Genomic DNA, 24,466 nt, shown 5'->3' on the forward strand with positions numbered 1-24,466 from the left:
TCCAATAAACAAGATAATCAAAATGCAGCAAACAAGGAAAATTTTCTTCCCCTGACTGTGAAAATTATGAACATGAGATATTATGGTACCTTGAATTTGACAGATCAGTGAATAAGTTAAGAGCAGGAGCAGGAGTGTGGATATATAATCTGGAGAATGATCACTCAGAGGGCCATGCTTACATATTGAATTTCAAATGCACTAACAACATGGCTGAGTATGAAGCACTTCTTTTAGGTCTTAAATTAGTTAGAAAGCTAGAAGCTATAAGATTTTCTATCATGGGAGACTCTGAATTAGTGATAAAACAGATTAAAGCTATATATATGACCAAATACCCTAGATTAAGTTGTTACAGAGGAACCATTATAGAAATACTAAACACTTTCTTAGAAACCAAGGTTGTTGTAATTCCTAGGAAGCATAATATGCAGGCTCATAGTTTAGCAATGTTTTCCAGCACTTGTAAGTTACCATTTCAACCTAACCCTCAATACACTACTGAGGTCAGGCATAGACCTGCTATCCCAGATAACTTGAAAAATTCGCAAGTATTTTCTAACGACCAACAGATAAATAATTTTTTAACCCTAGAGGAAGAACTTATAAATAGTAATATAGAAACTGACATAACATTAGATCCTAATTTTAAAGATGAAATAGAAATTAATGAAATAGAAGATGAAAAGATAGATAGATTCCATCCCACTAAATTTACAAAATTAGATGTAGAAAACCTAAAGCAAGTTGAAATTGATGAGATAATTAATGAAGACTCTGAAATCATTAATCTCAAAGAAAACTTTTTGCCCAAAGGATTAACCCCTTTGGAAGACTTGTTTGATTCAAATGATGTCCCTAGAAAACCCAAGATGGAAGCCTTAAAATATGATATAAAGGAGTGTAATATAGGCACTAAGGAAAATCCAAAATTAATCAAACTTTCAAAGTCCTTACCTCCTACCAAAAAATTGAAATGCCTTGAACTATTAAAGGAATTCCAAGATGTCTTTTCTTGGAGTTATGAGAACCTCAAGTCCTATAACACCAGCATCATACAACACACTATCCCCATAAAAGAAAACCAAAAACCTTTCAGGCAGAAGCTTAGGAGGATCAATCCCATCCTATTTCCTTCTATTGAAAAGGAAATCCGAAGGATGTATGAGGCCAAGATAATAGCACCAATTAGATTCTCTGATTGGGTTTCAAATTTGGTGCCAACAAGGAAGAAAACTAGTGAGATCAGACTTTGTGTTGATCTCAGGAACCTTAATAAAGTTTCACTTAAAGACAATTACCCTCTCCCTAAAATGGATCATATATTACAAAGGGTAGTAGGGTCAACCAGAATCTCATTATTGGATGGGTTTTCTGGTTACAATCAGATTTTAGTTCACCCAGATGACCAAGCTAAAACTGTGTTTACTACTCCTTGGGGCACATTCATGTATGTGAAGATGCCTTTTGGATTAAAGAATGCAAGGGCCACTTTCCAAAGAGCCATGGACATAACTTTTGCTAAGGAAATTCATGACTTCCTAGTAATATATTTAGATGACATCATTGTATTCTCAAAATATGATAAACAACACTTAGATCATCTAAGGCGGTAGGAAGTACAGAATTTATTTGAATCCCAAAAAATCTTTATTTGGGTTAGAAGAGGGAAACTTATTAGGCCATATAATCTCTAAAGATGGTATCCAGATAGATCCCACAAGAATTGAAGCCATCTTATAGATACAACATCCTATGAGCATTAGGGAATTACAAGCCTTTTTAGGGAAAATTAACTTTCTTAGGAGATTTATTTCTAACTTAGCAGAATTATTTAGATCATTAAACAATATGATGAAAAAATATTCGACCATAAAATGGATTGTTGAGGCTAAGAAATCCTTTGAAGACATTAAGTTAGCCTTAACTAAAACACCAGTTTTGATCAGTCCAAAATTTGACAGGGACTTCATTTTATTTTCCCTTGCTTCAGAACATACAATTGCTGCAGTTTTACTACAAAAGAATGATCAAGGTTATGAGCAACCTATTGCCCTTTTTAGAAAAGCCTTGAGAGATGCCCCCTTAAAATACAATATAATGGAAAAGCAAGCCTTTTCTTTGGTCAAAGCTATCAAATATTTTAGAGTTTACATTTTATATTTTCATATAATAGCCTATGTCACCAATTCAGTAGTCAAGGATATCCTAGAAATCAAACCAACAAAGTTAATCAAAGGCCAAGGTTTAGCCAAGCTCATGGCTGAATCGAACTGTCAAGCCTTAGATATAAATTTTATTGCAGAAATGGATAATGGAGAGGAGATGGCAACTCCACCAATCAGCCAGGCCTTTATTGAATCACCATGGTATGCTGACATCATATATGTTTTACAAAATCTACAAGCTCCTCCTAAATTATCTAGGACCAAAAGAATATTTTTAAAAATGAAATCTTTAAAATTTTGCATAATTTACAATGCTTTTTTTTGGAGGAATCATGAAGGTATCCTTCTTAATTGTTTATTAAAAGAAGAATCTAACAAAGTGTTACAAGAGTTTCATGTAGGTGACTGTGGAGGACATCTTTACTAGAAAACCACTACTGACAAGATTCTTAGAGCTGGTTTCTATTGGCCTACTTTGTTTGATGATGTAAAGAAATTTGTAACCTCGTGTCACAAATGTCAAATTTTTGAAGGAAAGAAAAAGCTTTTACCCCTACCCCTAAAACCAATCTCTGTTGAAGCACCTTTTCAACAATGGGGTATTGACTTCATTGGTGAAATCCACCCGCCTTCCGTTGCCCAACACAAATGGATCTTCACTGCTATAGATTATTTTACCAAATGGATAGAAGCCATACCATCAAGGCAAGCCACTGACACTGTTATAATAACCTTCCTTGAGGCCAACATCCTATATAGATTCGGGTGCCCAACCAAAATCATAATTGATAATGTAGCAGCTTTCGAATCTAGGAGAATGATTGATTTCTATAATAAGTACCATATAACTTTGGGCCATTCCACAACTTATTACCCTCAAGGAAATGGACTAGCAGAGTCCTCAAACAAAAGTCTAGTAAATATCATCAAAAAATTGTTAGAAGATAACAAGAAAACATGGAACAAAAAGCTAATAAATGCCTTGTGGGCAGACAGGCTAACCACAAAGAAATCCATTGGTACTAGTCCTTATCAATTATTTTATGTAATGGAAGTTGTTTTCCCATCTTCCTTGGGAACACCAGTGATGAAGCTGCTCCAAGAGTTGCAAGTTGAACCAAATGACATCCAAATAAGAATCAACCAAACAATTCACTTACAGCAAACCAGGGAAGAAGTGTACATCAGATCTCAAGTTGTGCAAGAAAGGATCAAGAAAACTTTTGATAAAAAGACTAAGGCAAAAGATTTTTACCTAGGGGACAAAGTGCTAAAATGGGACTCAAGGAGAGAGGATAAAGGTAAACATGGGAAATTTGATTTCCTATGGAAAGGCCCATATATCATTTATGCTTTTAGAGGTAATAATGCTTTCTTCCTCAGAGAAATGGATGGCACAGAAGCAGAAGGAGGACCAATGAATGGTCGAATGCTCAAACACTATATTGAACCTAGTTACTGATTTCACTGATCATCTGTACATATTTTATTTTTCAAAAGTCTAGAGTTGAGTGGATGGTGATTTTTGAAGTTGAAGCCCGAAGAGAAGGCCCTAAGCTTCAAAATTTTTACTGTCATAAATAGTAATAATGAAAAAACTTGAAAAGGAAAGTTGCAGGATAACATCACAGCAATTTAGAAGGCCATTGGTCTACAAAGTTCTTGACATTTCACCAAGAAATTCCATCCCCAAGTCGACCTACTGTTAGGTTCCTATACCAATAGGAGTCATAATATTTGAATTTCTGAGATTAAACCTGTAATATGTACATACCTTTGCTTTCTGTAAATGTTTTCCATATTCAAAAGATTGAAAAATTTAAAGAGGGTATGTCCTAAAAGAATAATCAAAGGACAAAAAGAACAAAAAAGTCAAAAAAGATGAAAAATATGAACCCCAAGAAAAGAAGAAAGACCATGAGAGTGAGCAAGCCAAAATGCCACTACTATTTACTTTTTGTGCATAATAAGTGATTGTGTGCAGTTTGTAATCTTTTCCACAATCCATGATAGTGAAAATGTTTAAACTTGGCTATTTCATATTTCAATTTCATGTCTATAGATAGAGAATAAAAATCTGGCCAAACATTGTAACCTTGGCAGATAAGTAGACAAGTAGAGTAAATAAAAGGAGCTCAACTATTTAATCTGAGCGCTTGGATGTAATAAGGTTAGATTTAGTTAGTTTACTATTGTAAAAACAAAGAAAAATGTTTGATAAGGGTTTGCTAGCTCAAATGCACCCTAATAAAGAGAAGTGAAAATGGTAGAATGAGTAGATGGGTAAGTAGAAGAAAGGTTATAGACGTACGGTGATTGATTAGACAAAAACATGTTTATCATCTTTTCCATCATGAAAGTTCTATAGAAAAATGGATAATCAAGCATGAAATTCGATATCAAAGGAAATTAATTAACTTCCCTCATTCGTTTCACCTTTTACTTAACTAATTTCCCACAATAAAGCTCAAAGTACTTAAAAACCCTAAGTCAAAGAGGCTCAGAGCATTTCTTTGACTTTTGGAGGGACCAGACCCTTAGCTCAATGACTTATAGGCAATAAGTACTAATAGCCCCCTCATAAAAATTCATTCCCCCCATCAGTTCATTCATTTTCCCTAAAGATACTCCTTTCCTAAGGTTAAATGCTTTTACCTAAGAAAAGTATTTATTCCCCCACATAAATCATTTTCATACTAAAAACCCACGAAAATACTATATCCTAAGTTTTTATGTTATTATCGAAAAAGCATTAAAACATGAAATATCATATACTTAGGGTATTGTGCCCCTTTCCGCTCATTTTATTAATTACTAATTTTATTTATTTAAATCCCAAACAAAAACCCTTTTCCCGTATATATTTAACTTCCGCAATATTAACTAGCCCTATACCCTAGTTTAAAATATAAACTATGATTTTCTACCCAAACCCCAAAAAACCCACTAACTAATCGATCCATGATTAAGTTAGTCAAAAACCCAATTAAACCCTCCGCTAATGACCCCGACGCCTTAACCCCGCCTTAATCCCTCATTAACTAAAAACGGTCGCACTTAATCACCTGTCGGGCCCTCCCACTACCCTCCGTGCAACTCCCCCTTTCGATCATGTACGAACGCCTCCCTCTACATCTGATGACCTTTATCCATTTCGGGCTAGCCCGATGTCCGAACAATACCCGCCTGAAAAGAGTTGTTTTCCGCCGAGCCCCCGATGCTATGTGTCGTTCAACGTATGGAATCGGGTGACCTCCCCCCAATACCACCAAGCGCCCAAAAGCGGTGTGATGGAAACCACTTACTGCCCACCCATTACAAGCCAAAATAGTCATTGTTCACCTTGCCACACGACAAATGACTACTGTTCACCCATACCCACCAAAATTTACTTTCATGCATAAAGCCAAAAAGCCCCAAATCATTTGTTTTATCGTTTTTTCAACTGCAAGACTTCGTGCACATGCCTGCGAACATCGAAGTGGTCAACCTACGTCCAATTGCACCCTAAAGACACCACAGAGTACCTAGTTTGCTTTCCAACCTACTTAGAGCATTTTCAACCATTCACAGTTGCCCGTTTCCCCATTCAGAGTCATTTCTCCTTAATTCCAGGTATTTAAGACATAATTCACTGTAAAACCCTGTCAATTTTAGAACCAGTTGCTGAGTTTTCTTCGTTAAGGTAAAAAATTAATTAAAGAAACTCTAGCAGCTCAAACCTACTCTATACTGAACCACCATTTCCCTAAAGGACTCAAAATCAGCTCCCCCACTCTCAAATCCACAAGAACTGAGAATGGTTGCCCCAATTGCCATGGATGTTAGACCTATTTCCACTCCCCATCTGGACCTAGATGACCTCCCCGTGGTTGATAAGGATTTCCAGATAAAGGAAACCTCTGTCCATGAATCTTGTCTCAAACTATACTGCCGATACAGAGACCAATACCTGAACCATGCCGATAAAATCAGTTTTTGGGAGTCCAATTTGCCCAAGTACCAATTCCCTGAAGTTCACATTTCCGCAAAAATTTCTATTACTACCATGTAAATTATATCCCCAGTCAAAGAGCAGTGATGTTCCCTAACCAAACCATACTTTTCACCATCACTGCTGAATCTATTAATGAGATGCTGCAACTTCAACCAAGGCAAAACTTGACTCCTCTCTCCATTGGAGACCTGTTGGACTTATTTCCCAAGCTCAGCTCTGCAAGATTGGCCCAAATAATCCAAACCTTCATTGTAGAAGAAAAGTATACCCCCATAGAACCTCCTCCATATGGGTATACCATATTTTCCCCATTTGACCAAGACATTGTAGCAATGATATCCAGTGTCATAGGTTATACCACCTGTGAGTATATAGATGAGTTAATATTGGCTTTCATGTCCATATACACTCCAGGACAGCCTCCTGCTGTTATTTATGATTATGCCAAGTTTATATATGATAGGATGCATGACCAATTCCTTAGGATGAGTAATATGTGAGTCTTCAAGTACTCCTCTATTTTGTATCACCTCTTTCTATACTACCAAGCTAATAAGTTCCCATTTACTCTCCAGAAGCTTGACACAAAAGGTCACCCTAGATTAGTAATTTTCTGGACTCCATTGATCCATAAATATGACCCCCCATATTCATATACATACTTCATAGACTTATTTGTACATCCCATCGTGACAATGTTGATAGGAAACCCTCCTCCAAGAATCAGTTCAGATATAAGGAGGATCCTGCAACTCTCAAAACAATCAAAAGTGGGGGATTGGTACTTGTACCAAAACCACACTCAGATTAGAATTTATGGTTGTGAGCTGGCCCTATACAAACTACCTAAATACCTCCCAATGAGGTTATTTGCTTTGGAGTACTATAGCCAGATAATCAATTCAGAAGAGGTACACTTTGTCAAAGCCAAAAAGAAGGCCCAACTCAGGATCAAGGACCAATTAGGTCCCTTTATTTGTAATAGTGGAAAAGCTGGAAAGGAGGCAGACCTAATCCTTCAAAAATTAAATCTAAAACAGAGCTTCATATGGAGATATTATCCCTTGGATTTCATTTGCAACAAAAGGCAGAAAAACAAGAAGGGTCACTACATTCATCACCACATCCCTGAAATAGAAAAGTATGCCGACTAATTTCAATGGGTGGAAAACACTTTAGAGGACAGGGGTAGTACTAAAGTTGTTGTGGAAAACAAATTAATCGATCTAGAGAAATATCTTGATGAGGGTTCATTCCTACAGGTGCCAGGAGAATCACAGATGTCGGGAGAATCACAGGTACAAGAAGAATCAAAAAGTACCAGAAGGATCAGAAGTACCAGAGAAATCAGACATACCAGAGAAATTAGAGGAAACAGATAGGCCAAAGGCCACCATGAGAACCCCTCCAGTTCTACAGAATCCTCTGAATGAGGAGAAAAGCCTCAAGAGAAACAGGGAAGGGGCCACTACTTCCAAAAGAGCAACATCACAAGCCTATGCAGGGACAAGCTAGGCTAAGAGACAAAGAGTGAATCATGTCTCTGAATAGGAATATACAGAGGAGACAGGTGAGGTTACCAGCACAGAAAGAGATGGGAGTAGGCATGCCACTCCATCTGGAGGCACTCTAGAATCTTCCACATCGCACACTCTGATGTTGGAAAGGCAAAAAAGTGTTGAGGTATCCTCTTTCATAATGCCAGCAGATAAAGACCAAGACATCAAAGAGAGATATAAAGAAATAAAAGCTAGAAGTGAGAGGCTAAAAGCCCAAACCTATGCACAATATCTAAAATTGACCCCTACCAATAGAGCAAGGCTTATGTCAGCCTATGATTTCAAAAGGGGGGAGATGAAAAGGGCCTTCATCAAACTGACCACTCAGCAGCCAAGGACTACAACAGATTTTAAAAGAGTGGCTTTTGAAGTACTAGAAAGGGATATTCATCCCATTGACCAGATTGAGCTACATAAGCAAACTGGTGAGATGATTTATTCTACATTAAAAGGAAAATCCATAGCAGCCCACCAATTGTAGAACTCTTTAAATAATATGTCAGCTTAGTTTCAGTTGGAGAAGGCCTCTTCACAGGCAAAAGATACAAGAATCAAGTCCTTAGAGGACTTAGTGATAGGATTGGGACATGACCCCAAGGATGTGAAATGCACAGAGCAGCTAATTAAAAAGAATAATTATGACATTGTTGCACTGAATAAGCAACTCAAAATCCCCCAACTGCATCACCCTCAAACAATAGAAGTCCTAGAAGCACAAAAGTGACATGAAGATCTTATGGACCTAGTCCTAAAGCTAAATGATCAGCTTAAAGAAACAGAGAAGGAGTTGGACACTTTGATTCATTCCAAGCAAAGTGACATGGCTACAACTTCCACAACTACCATCCCCAGAGTGACAATAACAGTTCCTTCCACATCGGCAACATCATTGGCACCTACAGCTCCACCTGCCACAGCACTGCCAATTACAACTTAGTCCACTACAGCAGTAGGTACTTCAAGTGAAAAAATAGAAAAATTGGTAAAATCTATGGAGGAGATGTCCATTCAAGCTGCAGAGCTCAAAATATTAAAGGAGAAACTGGCAAGTTTAGAAACTGACTATAAACTTTCCCAAATTCAACAAAGAGAAGAAACACAGAAAGCCATAAGGATGGGTGAGAAAATCAAAGTCCTAGAGAAAGATTTGACACTGCAGAAGCCACAAGGATAGACTAAAGAGATGATCTGGGACAATATCATTGACTCTGTCAATGATAATTGGCCATCAATCCAAGTTATATTTGAGCAAACTGAATTGGTGAAGGTAGCCACTGAGGCTATCGAGAAAGTAAGGGAAGAATTTGGAGACCAACCTGAGGATGCAAATTGACTCATCCACCTCTTGAGCAGAAAGAATAGATATGAGCTCCATGAGCTTGGTATAGAGGATAGGACTGAAGCCATCCTAGATATTAAAAAGGTTCTTTCCAATATAAACCTCGTGCTCAACTTAGAAGAAAAGTGCCATAACATGTAGGTAGCCATTGACAGGTTTATGAATAAATTTCAAATTTTGAGGGACAAAGGCCTTCCCAGTCCTATGGTCATCAATGATAAACTCGTGACCCAATTGGACTATAGTGATAGACTCAGGAGGTTGGCCAAGGAATAAGCCAGCTCTTCAGGCATTAAATCTTTTCCCACTGGCAAAGTATTATATGATACATAGGAGAACCTATTTTTCCTAGAACATGAGGTGAAACATCTATTTCTCACCAAGTCCAATTTTGAAAAATACACAGAGGCAGACAAGATTTACAGAAGAATGTTAAAGGTGAGATTGCCTGAGGTAGAATGGTGGGAAAAAATGACAGATTTACTATGAAAAAGTTTTACATCAGAAAGTTACTACAGTAAATCTAAAGGCAGCTAGGTGAAACAGGTGAAAGACAGATAAGCAAGGTCAAAGAGTATCAGTGAAAGATCAAAGTAAAGAAGATTCCATCATGAAAATAACACAACTATCAGTCATCTTAAAGGACTCAAAACTCAATAGAAACATCCAGCAACACCACAATAAAAGGGACAACAAGAAGCAGTTTCACATCTGTCTCTATCTTCATGAACGAAGATATTATTCCCTAGATTAAATCTCAAACTGTTATGATATATTTTGTAATTATTTTTTGAATAGATACTTCACATTTCGAAGTATGTAGGGTGGATTCCAAAACATTTCTATAGACTGTTTCTTTCAAATCAAACTTCTATTGTATCAATGATTGGATTGGCTTGTTGGATCAAGGAATAACGATCAGATATTTTACAGGATTCTTGTGTAAAGTGAAATACAAATAATTATTCTCTCATGTTTATTGTTGTTTTTTCTTATGTTTCTTCATAATCTTATTTGTTTCTCAAAAATTTAAATGTATAACAAGGAATGATATTTCAGAAATTGCTTGAATGCACTATGTCTTGACTATTTACATTCTGAATGTTTTCTCCTAAACTATCTTACTTAGGGAATTCTTAACTACTCCTTAGCTTTCGTAGTTTCTCCCCTGGTCTATAGAAAAGGATTCTTAATTTCCCTTGTTCATTATCACCCTATGTTCTTCATTCTAACCCCGGCCCACGGATTCTTAAGTGCCCTTTTACCGTGGTTAGAATCATTTCATCTATTAGACCTGAAGATTTTCCTTTTACATTGCTAGCCTGCCCTGTGAACATTCCCTTTAATGATCTGGTCCAGCTATGTTATTCATTGATTAACTCCATAGCCCAATGGCTTGAAGACCTAGTTCTATCCATGTGCTCTTGGAACTCTACCACCCAACCTTCAATCCAAAATCAAAACCCCACGAACACTAAGAACTAGTCTAAAATATAATAAAAACAAAGCTAAATAAAAAAGGGAGAGCCCTCTCTAGACTTAGGTTGGCTAGAGCCTAAGCCTAAAAGATTGGTTTGTGGTTACCTCGGATGGTTCCTTCTTTTGATAACTTCTAGGGAAAACTTATGAGTGATAACACGACCATCTTCTCAAGTTCCTTCTTTACCTTCTCCTTGTACCTTAGGTTGAGCCTATACGGTCACTATTTTACATGCTTCACATGTGGCTTCAAAGTGATTTTCATGATGTCTAGGTCTCCCATAATCCCTTTTAACTATGTAAACTTCATTGGGAATAGCTCCTGGTACTCATGTAGGAACTCGGTGATCTTTCCTACTGTATATTCATCCTAGTAATCTCCAATGCGTGTGAACATGGGCTCTACCTCTGAGCCTATTTTGACATGTCTTGTCTTAACAGGCTTTGCTACATTATGTATTTTAACATCTGGTCCTCCCACTTCGCGTTGACCTTCTGACTCCAGAATATTAATGCTACAAATATTTTCCTTGCCTTCCTCAGTGATCATATTATAACATTTTAGTGCATGTTGGAGCTGTGTGTTTTAGTCAGGCTGTACCCAAGTCATTGGCTCCTTAGGTGTCTAGAACATTGTTACTTTAATTTCTTGAAGAGAATCACTGAGACACTAAAAGGCACTTTCAAAGCTAAAGGTAAAAATAAAACTTTCCTTCATGTCATTCCAATCAGCGGTACCATGGCGAATCTCCATTTCAAGAAAACAATTGATTGACTTTGAACAAATACATGTACCCATTTTTGTTGAGGTTCTTCGCCCCATGCCTTAGTCCAATGAGACAAATGATTTCAAGGATCATCTTTGCCATTTTATTTCTCTGTGATTCTTGTGTTTTCAAGACGAAATCTGAGCCTCATAAATTGTCGATACTCCAACCAATCCCTTATATTATCCTTATGTGTACCCCATCAGTGCGTAGGTGTAGCCCTTAAAGCCAGATCCAAGGCCTGGAATTGTTGTTCTTCTGGTACATCCCTTTCAAATTTATCCAAAAATACACTGAAATCACCTATCCCATCATAATATGGTTTGTTACGTACCTCAGTTGATATGCAACGAAGAGATTTCATCATTCTATTACAACGCAAAGTACAAATTTCATATAAATGGTTCTGCTAGTTCTCTAGTTCTTCATCTGAGCCTGAAGAACATGAACTATCCTTCTCCCAACTTATCCATCTATTTGCAGTGGGGTTGATCCAACCTCATCGCGTGCAGTCAACTTATAAATGTGGTAAATATCTTCATCACCATATTCTTCGTGGACAGGTTTTGTATATCGCGCTCCTTCAAAGGGATCTAATGGTATGATGACCCTAGTACCATTATTTTCAAATACCATACTCCTTTTTAGATTGATTATGGCATCTATATAAAAATTCCAATCTATTTCGAGAAAATATAGATATGGATTACTGTCGTTCACAATATCAATGACTTCGAAGTCCGCCCTCACTCTTGCTCCTTCAATATCCACCATAACACCTTGCAACGATCCCATTGGAATAATCTTCCGTTGATTGGCCATGCGTAGTTGAATTGGTGACCATTGCAGCTTTGGTTGGCCCATCGATTCCCAAGTCTACTTCAGAAACACATTTGGATCTGATCTTAAGTCCAGAATTACTTGATCCATTTCAAATTCTCCAATCTGTGTAGTTAATCGCATTTCTCGACCAGGCCTTTTCTTATTCTTGTTAACCTTATTTACTGCATGTTATTCAGGTTGTGGCTTCTCTTTGCTGGCATAGTTGTTGATCAATTCCTGCAACCCTTCCACTACTTTATGGACCCTTAACAACTTCATACACGTCTGCAAAAGGACTTTAGAACAGTTGAATCAGGGTTCTATGGCATAGCACCTACTTCAAGAGCATTCTTCTTTGGTACTAGTTGCATCTATGCCTTTGATGTTGAAGCTCCTATGTCCATGAAACTCTTCTTCACATCCAAGAAAGTTTCCTTTTCCTTTTGCAGATCGAACCCAGTATTATTTTCTCCTTCCTTCCTAACCCATGTATCTGCCTCAGGATTTTTACCTTCTACCTTATCTACTCTAGTATCCATACCACTTTGTGTCACTATATCAATGGTTGGATCATCCTCGAACGGTTCAGATCACATCATTTGAATATTCTGCATAGGCTGTTGATTCTTCTTTTCCTGCATCTTAGCCATTAAAATAGGGAAATATTCTATCACATGGTCAAACTGTCTAAAATACTAACATCAAGGGTGAGTAGAATTCTGAAAATCTCGTGCATAATTCCCAACTTCGTCACAATTATAACATATGATATGACCCCTTCCTCATCCAATGCCTCCTCCGTGACCACGTTCACGAACTTGAAATCCTCTGTGTCCCGAAGGTGAACCATTATCTTCGTGCACACAACCTTCATCTTGCATCCTATATGCTGGGGTTGCATATATCACCGAGTCATAGCTATGAAAATGGCACTCATCATGTCCTAATGATCAACAGAACTTACAAAATAATTGTTTCGGTGACTGCACATATTTCTGTAGAAAATAACAGTGATCAGTGGGGTGATGGCCTACAACTCGATAAATACTACACCATACACTCAGTCTGGTAATTGGTCCATCACTAGGTTCTGGCTTTAAAGGATTGGGACCTCCATCATCCAAATAATCAAGGTAGACCAGACACTAGTCCTTATAGCGACCTTCCTTCTTACACGTTATGCACTAGACTTCTGAGTGCATCTTAAACGGAACACCCAATCCTTTATTTAGGTCTTGCAGCTCCATATGCAAAATTACAAACTCGGACTGTATCTGCTGAACCCCTATGTGAGTTTCTTGTACCGACAAAGCTTCTAACTTCATTGTGATTTCTAATGCCTCCACCAGCATCCCAATATTTTACTACGATAGTGATAATCTGAGGTGTGGAAATAACAGAGCTATATACCACTCTTCGTGCAATTCATCAGAGATCTGGAAGTTGGCTTGTCCCATCAAACATTTTAACCATTGATCTACATCCCATGAAGTTTCATTGACGACTTGCTTAATATCTTTTATTTCTGTAATACATTGTGACTGTGACATGGGCTTCCTAAACTCCACGTTTAGTGCATTCTTCATCATAGCTAGTGAAGCAACTAGATTCTTTATATTGTAATTGATATACCATGACAACGCTCTATCATGTAGCACTGTGACAAGATGTGATTTCTTCATATCATAATCATTTATTTGCTACGCTTTCCACACAGCATCTGCAACAAAACTAAATTGATCAAGATCCTTTGATCCCTCACCCTTAAAGATAGGCATATTCACTACATTAGCCATGTTGAATAGTGGAGGTGGAGGTGGAGGTGTAGGTGTATGAGGTGGAGGTGAAGGTGGAGGTGGGGTGGATGGGTGAGGAATCCCAGAAGTTCCTTGAGTTTCTGACTGTGTTGTACCTCTAGGTGTACTAGGGTTGCTCCTTTCTTCTTCATTATCTGATTCACTGAATAATGGACTATACTCACTCTCAATATTTTTGTCACGATCAGTTCTAAATCTTTTTCCACTTTGTGTAGATCTAGTCTAGTCTCTTTTAAACATCAATCTATAGGCATAACACCCTTTTCACATAACAACATTTTAATCCAAAGCTTCAAGGAATTTAGATACTTACCTCACGGACCTTTGAAAAATATGCATTATGCTTCACTCTAGGATACTGTTGTGTCAATTGCAATTTCAGTAATAAAGCCTGTGAGCATACTATCAACCAAGTAATCAAAAACTCTTGTGACCTTATATTCAGACTCCTTAAGTCACTTAATCAGCTTTGGGGTCCACATAATAGGATCATCGTGTTTCCAACGAGGTTCGTTGTCTGCTAACTTTGAAAGCCACTCATGCAGCTCGTTAGTGAATGATGTGAAAAATATCTCGTGTGCTTCTATATAGATATACCTCTGTAACCACCTTTATTTCGACTACCATGGATCTCTTCTTTCCTATGATGGAAATTTTTGCGACTTCTCATCTACCCAATTTTGGATCTCTCTTCTAGTCAGATGCCACATCACACATCCCTCATATAGATCTTTGTCCCAGCAACGGAACCATTTGTTGGCTTCAGGGGCTTAGACCCAGGTTCAGAGTTAGCTGCGCTAACTAACAAAACCTTATACCACTGGCACTTTTGACAATTACCTGCTCGCATAAACTGTTGTACCACACAAGGCGATATTGGGGGATTCTAGAACCAGGTTTTTGCATCTAGAGGGACTATGCAGTGTGGCTATAAGGTTTTTAGGGCTTACTCTGACCTTCACGATGTAATTGCATAAGAAATATATAAAACGAACCATAAACATGCTAAGACATAGCAACTATGAAAACACACAGAAATACACATATTTATGCTCAAAATTCTTCTTTATTAGTTAAGTCTTCCTAGTTACAATCCTTCTGACCCTGCACACACAACTGTAGGGACCTACACACTCAGTTGAATACTTGCCAAGGTCTCCACACACATAGCCATAGGAGCCTTCCCCTTTGCCTGACTACAGAAAGATCTTACAAAAAATAGACCCAAAGGTATTTCCTCAATTCAATACCTTCCTTAAACTTGCTGAAAACATCCCTTTATATATGCATTTACTCTTACAATACCATGGTCTGCAAACCATGGGCGAAGATCAAAGTCCTCCAGATAATCCCATCCCTTTACAAAAGAAGGGGCTTTAACTCTCCCTAAAGCCCCTTTGACTCTTAGAATTTTGCGCTAATCGCTCCCCACTCCTAAAAATGCAGAGTCTTTACATGACTCAGATAAAAATTATACCTCGGGGACTCCTACCCAACATAATTATAGGTGTAAACAAAAAATAGGATCTAGGCTATTAAGGATGTTAGGTTTTTTTAATGTGCTAGCATTTTGTGGCCAAATGGGCCTTTGTAAAAATGGAAAGTTCCCAACTGAGTTATTAAATAACTTAGCAATAAGGGATAAATATGCATAAAGTATGCTTTTTCTGTTAGAAGATATGTCATCCAATAATTAATTATATTCCCATGTGTATTTTCTCAGGGATAGGCTTCAGAATGAGAGTTCTTATAGCTTGATAAGCATAGCTAAAGTGGCAGTAGCTAAAGTGGCAGTGAGAATCCTTTGTGTAAATCTTTTTTGGTTAATAGAATGGGCTATAAACTTGTTTTTTTGCATATACATCTTGTGTGTGACCTAGCCTCTTTCATATTTGTCTAAATGTTCTATGAGAATAGATGTATGGGATATGGTGTTGTCACAATAAATAGGATTGTCTAACTACTCAACTTGTAGAGGTAAGTTTCCTCGCAAAAGAGTGCATATTTTAAGGTAAATGAATATTTTAAAATATTATATGGATATTAAATCCCTACCATCCACCTAATAATTATTCATAATAAACTTAAAATTCTGGAAATCATATTCCAAAATAAACACACTTATCAACATAATAAAACTAATATATATATATTATTCTTAATTTATAAAACTAATATATATATATATATATATATATATATATATATATATATTATTCTTAATTTATAATTGATAAATATTTAGATGGATATGCTTTTCAAAATATTTAAATATCCATTTTCTTTTATGATAATCGTTTAATCATCTTTTATGATTATTATAAGTAGATAGTTATATTTTGACCAAGTGTATTCAATGATATTAAATTTTATTATTCGTCATGTAAATAAGTTAGGGAAGTTTCTCTTAATTTAATTATGTGAATGAGTTAGCAAAGCATCTCTTTTTATAATGAACAGTGGGACTGTGCATTTTATATTATTTTGCAACTTTAAGCAACCTTTGTACATAGATTAGGTTTCTTTTGACTTGGTAACTCTATACGTTTATAAAAAAAATTGCATTCATAATTAAAGTAAAGAAGTTGTTATGATATTTTCTAATTTTAATGTTTGTGATGTTTAATTTATTCTTTTGGATTAGATATAATTTTGGATTATTATATGTATGTCTTTTGTGATTTCCTTTTCTCTTATATCAGATACTATCTTGTCTTGCATATTATTTTTCTAATTCTGATTTGTAAGTATTTCATTTTTATTATTTGTTATTAGAGTAGTAAGGTATTGACCTGTTATAGTTATTTTTCTTTTTCTTCTTTGCATGTATCTATTTTATATCATTTGTTGATATGTAAATTATTATGGATATTCCAATGGATAGTTTGTCATAATGAATCTAATAAAAATATACTAAAATATGAAATTTATATTATGAGAGTTAATTTTCCTTACACTTTCTAGATTTGTTAAATTATTGTTTTTGTTAATGCATGTAATATATATTAAATGCAGAAAAAGAAACAAATAAATAGAAAAAACACTCACAAAAAAATAATAACACAAGATATGACCTAGCAAACTCTTTAAGTAGAACATCGAGCTTGAAGGTGAGGTTGTTATGCTCTCTCTTTCTCTGAATGGAAATACTGAAAAATACAAAGGAGTGAGACCTTTGGCTCGTGGTATACAACAAAACACAAACCATCTCTACTCTACACCCTCTTTACCTACTCTTAACAACTTTTCTCTACCATAGAACAAAATGCACTAGAACAAAAGTGAATCCATTTTACTCCTAGTGGCTCGGTTGTAACACAACTTGATAGCCACCTAAGGTTTCAATTTGACCCATTCGACCCATAATATGAGAGAAAACAAAAATATTCTATATTATTTCTCATATTTCCCATGTGGTTAGACACCTTTCCATGAGTACTAGGGGTTGGCATGACATCTTCTCAAATTATTGTGGTCAGTAAAACTAGGTGAACTTCTGGGAAGAATAAGTTTCTCATACAAGCTTTGATTGAGTTGATTCTTGTACCATTAGAAAGGTATCAATGTGTATATTATAAAATTTAGGTCCAATAAGGTGGGTATGATAAAAATTTATCATTTAATGCCTCAAAATGGCTCCTAAATTTTTTCATCCCCAACTTTCCAAATTGGGACCACAAGTAAAAATGGCCCTACAAGTGGATTCCTCTAATTTCCCCACACTAGAAGAATTGAGATGGATGAAAAATAGTACAATGATCTAATAAATATCATAAATCGCTATTTTGGGATTTCTTTAATCCTAAAAACGTATACTAACCGAAAAGAAATTCACTCTACCTTCTCCTGGAGTACAATTTGGCCCTCCTTGGAAGTTGTCCTTTCAACCCAATCTTCCGAAGGTCATGTTGCTCCTATATTGTAGCTATAGACATATTTTGAAAAAATATATCCTCTATCAATCTACCTAGAATCTAATGCTAAATCCTCTACTTAAGGTAGGACTTGTTTCTCTTCTTAATCTAGCATGGAAGGTTCATAGAGATTCAAATTTTCTACGTTCACAACTAAGTAAATGCATAAGTACAAGGGTTATACCGACTCTATATATGTTATCCCCCACCTTTTCTAGTATATGGAAGGTAACATATTGTAGATCCATGATTTTCTTACTAGGACATTATAGCCTCTCACTATTTAATTATAACCATGCTTTGTAATCTACCCTTAATGAATTATTCATTTTGTGCTAATCATGCTTAGCCTTGTATTTTTCCTTTGACTTCTATAGTGTCTCTTGTACCTATAGATTTATATGCTTGATCTTTAAAACAATTTTTTATGCTGTTAATGAATCCCCTATAAGATCCTCCCTCACTCCTAATGTATTCAAATGGGGACATACTAGTAGAAGTGTGGACTGCTCTGTTATTTAAGTGTTGTATATATACTATTTTGATAGCAATTATTTAGAAGATTTTGATTGTAATCCCTTAAAAGTTGCACTAAAGCCTTGTTGATTACTTATGTTTGCCCATATGTTTATGGATGAAATGTTTTAGACCTCTTCAACTTGATGTCCATCTTCTCCCACAATTTTTCCCAAAAGGCACTGAGAAATCTCGGTTCTTTATTTGAAGAAATGTTCCTGGGGATTCCAAGATACCTAGAACTATCTAAAGAATAAGTTTGTTTCTTCTTACCAATCGATGGTAATTTTAGAGGGCATGAGTACACACATCTTGCTAAACTTATCAACTTCCATGAAAAGGTAGTCATGTCCCTTCCTAGTTTTTGATTAACATCCTACAAAGTCCATGAAAGTTCTTTCACAATGATGATTAGGTAAAGGAAATAAATGGTATATTCCATGTGTCTTATCACTAGGTTTGCTAGTAAGTAAAAGCATACATCCATTGATGAACCTAGCTACATCTTCTTGTATCCTAGGCTAGTACACATACCTGTGTAAATTGGCTATTATCTTCCATACTCTGAAATTCCCTACAAACTTGGAGGTGTGAGCCTATCTCATTAGTTGCAGGTCCAACCTATATAGTAACACATTATGGAGATGGTATTCAACTTTTTTGTGACCATTTTGAACATCAATCTAGCTCTACAACTATTAAAACATCTCTTTGAATTCTTCATCCTCTATTTATACCTCTTTGTATACATCATAGGTAAAATGATCCATGTGCATCAATATTCCAAAAGCTATGATTGTTGATGTGTGCAGCCTTGAATGCATGATTGAAAACTTTATTTCACTTCCCTTCTTGTACTTGATCACTAAATCAAACTGTTGTAAAAGCGACATCCAATTCTAATGCTTAGTTTATTGTAGCTTAATATGGGCATGTAGGTACTCTAGCAACTTGTGATATGTGTGAGTTAATGTCTCCTTTCTCATCAAATAGTGTTTTATATTTTTAGAATCTTGTACCAAGGCATAGATATCCTTTTTATAGGTAGGTTAGTTGAGAAATTATCCATGAAATACTCAAAATAGTAGCATACAATCCTTCCTCCCTGCATCAACACTACTCACATAGAATACCACTTGCATTTGCCTCCACTTCAAATGGATGCTACAAATTTAGTAATTTAGGAATTGATGCATGAATGGTTTCTAATTTAAATCCTTAAATTCCATATATTGAACCTTTCCCTAATGGAAACTTTTTCCACTCATTTTTATGGCATGGAGTGGTGCTTTTATCATCAATACCAAGGCTATGAATTTCCTTGGGTATTATGTTGCCCAGTGAAATTACCTACTTAAAAAAAATTGGTAGGTATGATCCAATTCATGATTGCCTTAATCTTATTAGGATATATATTCAACTATACTATGCTTATCACTTATCCTAAATACACAAAATATTGTTGTGCAAAATCACACTTTCTGATATTTTCTAGCAATTTATGTTTCTTCAGTGTCTCTAGCACATGCACCAAATATGAGATGTGATCCTCCCAGGTAGTAACAAATGAATATATAAAAGGTTGAAATATATCAATTCGTATCATGAACATATTTGGTGCCAAATGATGCAAATAACCACTCATACAAACCTTATTTGGTTCTGAACAAAGTCTTCCAGGTACTGTCTTCTTTGACACAAACTTGTAGATATCTTGACTCTAAATCCAACTTGGTGAAGTATTATTCTTTTTGAAACTAGTTAAAAAATTCATTTAATATGGGTAAGGGGTACCTATTCTTGAGTATGATTTTATGCAATTTCCTATAGTAAAAAATCCATCAATTCACATCCGTTTTTGGCACAATTATGATGGGTGACCTACATGGTGAGGTACTTGGTCGAATGATATCCTATTCTAGAAGCTCCTACAATTATTTCTTCACCCTGTTTTTTTCTATAATGAACTACTTATATAAATCACTATTTGGAAATGGAGAGCCCAACAATAGTTTTATCTTGTGCTCCACTTCACTCTCGGGTAGTATCCCTTTCAACTCCTAGGACACACCCATGTATGCATATATGAACTATTCTAGTTGTTGTTTTTCTTCCTTAGTACACCACTCTAGGAATAAATTATCCCTAATTGTCTCTTCTACAAATTGATTTTCACTTTAAAATTACACAGAAAACTTCTTTCTATAACTGATCAATTTCTCAGCCTAGTTGGCACTTACTAGTGAGATATTTGACTTGTCCTTGTGTGCATTGATGATGAAGGATGTTTTTTCCTTTATGAGGAAGTACTAGTTAGCTCTCCACATGATGAATGAATCCCACATGTACATATTAAATATCACAAATAGCACTACGCATACGTCAAGTGGAACTACATCCAATTCTTCTTCATCAATAAAATCACATGGATCACAAATTTTAACTTACACTATTTTCTTAACTTTATTTTTTCATCCTTATTTACTCATCCCAATGGATATGGATTAGGATGATCACACCTAGAATCCCAATTCGTTGACTAACTCTATTAAAATGAGATTCACCTATGATCCTAAGATGAATAGAGCATCAAATTTCAACTTCTTATCTATCTCCTTATATGGAAGACTTTCATCATCTCCTTCTCTTGATAATGTTGAAGGTTTCTTAGGTTCTCCCCCTTCTATACTTATGTGCAAAAATTATTCTCGGCTATGTTTGATATTATTTTCACCTAATTAATCAAATATGTGACCATGATAATTTTCTTCTTGTCATCCTTCTTCTAGTTCCTTAGGTTAAGTCATGGATCTGGTTTCCATCGCTCCTCTTCTATATGACCACTAATGTTACAATGGTTGTAGTGGTTGTTGGTATCTTTGCATTGGGTTGTTGTGGCTTTTTTCCTTTTCTTTTTCACCCATTTCCATTTCTTCTTCCCTTCTTTGGTATCTTCCTAGTATCCCTTCTGCTCTGAAACAATTAACTTCCCTTTCTTTTTCCCTATGATTTCTAGGTATTGTGCATGTACATAATCCTCATCCACCATTATGGGTTTGAAGAGAATCACTTACTTCCAAATATTGTTGTGTAGACCCTCCAAATATATGAGGAGTATGTCTAGGTGCTTAGGAGACATACCTAACATTATTTTCATCTCCCTAAATTCATTGTTGTACTATTATACACTCTCCCTAATTTAATACCACCAAATCCACTTGTGTTATGTATTTTTACACACACAAGAACAAGTTTCTTTGTATTACTATGCTCTTATTAGGATCAACATATAGAAAAAAATGGCTAAACCAATACAAGGGATAATTCTGAACTATCAGATTATACAAGCAATCAATCATGCTTTCACTAATTCTATAGGGTTTGATCTAGCACCTGGCCTCCTCTTAGGTTGGTGAAGGCTCTTGAAATTGATTCAGAATGCTCTTGCTTCAACCAGGAGATCTTGCTCTTCCGCTACTAACCTAGGCCTACTCCCAAGCACAAATAAACAAGGATGACAATTGATCTTCGACAAAATATCATTAGCTCAAATTGATAAGAAATAACATGAAAACATAAATGTAAACATAGATCTAAATAGAAGGAAACATATATCTCTATTAATCATAAATCAATGATACAAAGTTTTACCATCAGGTTTGGATCTCCTCTCCATATTCTAGCAAAGTCTCCCCACTATGAGAAATATTGCCTCAAAGAAAAATGTGTCTCTCAAGAGTTGAATCAAGATAGCAGAAGCATCTCAATATAATTCTCTCTTTAACTCTCTCTCTAGCCTAACACTCTAATATATCGCAGTATAAATAGGATCAAGGAGAATCTGAGGAGGATGAATGTACAGTACACTTAGGGTGAAGATAAGTTAAGAAGATTCTCTAATAATGTGCCCTATCTAGCTCGAATAGATCAGATAAGTGGTGAGTCGAACTGATCTCTTAGGGACCATAAGTGTCTAGAACAAGTATCACAACCACATACACAAAAATGAGTGATTTTGGTTGGAACCACATAGAACATGGGTCCTACATGAATTTGGAAAGTTCTAGCCATGCTCATAGGACTCCCTCGGTGTAGTTGGGAATAAAACTAGGACAAAGAGTGGTCAAAGGCTTAAGGTAAATTGTCAACATTATGGAAACTTAGAGGTACTAACTGTTAGTGCCAAAATCTACCTCAGGCTGAGAAAGGTAGGATCTAGGGTAACATCAAACCAAGCTTAACCTGGTAGCTATCCCTACTAGGTTAGGAGAGGGTTCTCTCCTGTCAATCTTAGCAAAAATAATAAATGAGGCTTGAGATGACTTAAATGAAGACTGGTTTTAGGCTAGGTATTTGTGAAAAAGGGCTTGATTGAATTTGATGATGCTTTGTTGGCTTGAATGGAAAGACAGTTTTTGGGTATTGGGAATGAGGCTCAGTTTTGCAGAGGTCTCAATGGGGCAAGGTAGGCAAGTGATTTGATACTTCAAATTGAATGAAATTGAAAGATTTAGATATGTGAGGAGTTGAAGAGGGTAAGAAAACCTCAAGGATCCTCTTGAAACAGCTAAGCAAACCCTAGGTAGATCACTGCAATTTCAATGGATTCTACCTTTATCCTTGTTTGTTTTAGTTAAGAAGAAGCAAGAGAGACAATGGCATACATAAAACACATATGAACTTACAATTTTCAGAAGGAAAACAATATCAAAGCAGCATGCCACATGAATCCCATAGAGTGCTACAAACCACTGGTCTATTCCTTAGCCAAAACTATTGAAATGAGTATACAATAAGCTCCAAGCTTTTCCAAAAGTATAACCATGCTAATGACTGAAAAAAAATAAGATATAGGCAAACAACAACTCATCCTAGCCTCTAGGGGTTGCGCTGATGAGTTTAGGAGCTGTTCCAACTAATTCTAAACTGAGAACTACAAATTAGGCAGTGGAACAACTTGCCTCTAGAAACTAGGGAACTGATTCATTCAGTTGCAAACTACTTTTATGGATGAATCTACCTCCATGAGTGAAAATTTGACATAATTACATCGAGATCCATCAATTTAAATTAAATTACATCATAAGTTTGACATTAAGAAATAGAAAAGTCAAACTGTCAAAGAACTAGGTGAAAAACAGAGTATACTTGGTCAAAATGAGCAAAATTTCCCCTATGTGCCGCGTTGATTTCTCTATGTGTAGCACCTGTTTTCACCCACTTTTGGAGGCCTTCCCTGTGTCCAAATTCGCTCCAAGTGTGCTTGTTGGAAAGGTATGCATATCTAATTTCCAACCCAAGTGGAAATTTTGAATTTGGCCTTCACTTTCCACTCCAAATTTGAGTTCTGCCAACACTACTTCCTGTGTGTCAAAATAGGGGCACTAAGGTCATTTTTTTAGTGTTTTTGACCTTTTTGAGGGCTCAAAACCTGTCAAAATTTCTTGGCCATTGGTAGGAAAGCATATTTTTTCATGCCAAATCCAAAAACATTGAGTTTTTTTTATTTGTAGGCTCTCATCAAAAGCGAGCGCCAGGTGGCGCGGCTCATTGGGCAGAAATTTCTGTGTTTTAGCCCACAAATTTCAAAAATGCAAAAAGTGTCCCAAATTTTTTGAAATTTGGGCTATGTACTCTCCTTCAAGTCCTGTATTGGGCCAAGGAAGCCTCAGCCAAGATCTGAAGTTTATCTTGCGCTCTTTTCCTCCTCAATCTCTTCTTCAATTTTGCTTTCACGCTCCTGATTCTAGCTTGGCACACCATATTCTTTGAAAAATAATGATATGCCATGTTTCTCAACATATTCTTCTCATTGATGGCTTTTTCCAACCTCCTCTCTAAGTGGGTATTAGCTCTTTCAAGCCATGATTCTCGTTCGGCATTGATTTCTTGCTCAAATGATGTGAGCTTCACCTTCCTTCTTTTGGCAGTTTGGCGGTTTTCTCGTATGTTTTGCAACTCCATAATCGCTTGTTGATCCTCAAGCTGCTTGTTTCTTTGCTCCAGCTAATTTATTATTCACTTAGCTCTTTCTAAGTTGAGGGACAACGCATTGACTTCCGCCTGTTGCTCTTTGATGACTTCTTTG

The sequence above is a fragment of the Pinus tabuliformis genome, chromosome 5_1, assembly GCF_031772625.1.
Source record: "Pinus tabuliformis cultivar Carrire ecotype Pingquan chromosome 5_1, CPIR1, whole genome shotgun sequence".
NCBI lineage: Eukaryota > Viridiplantae > Streptophyta > Pinopsida > Pinales > Pinaceae > Pinus > Pinus tabuliformis.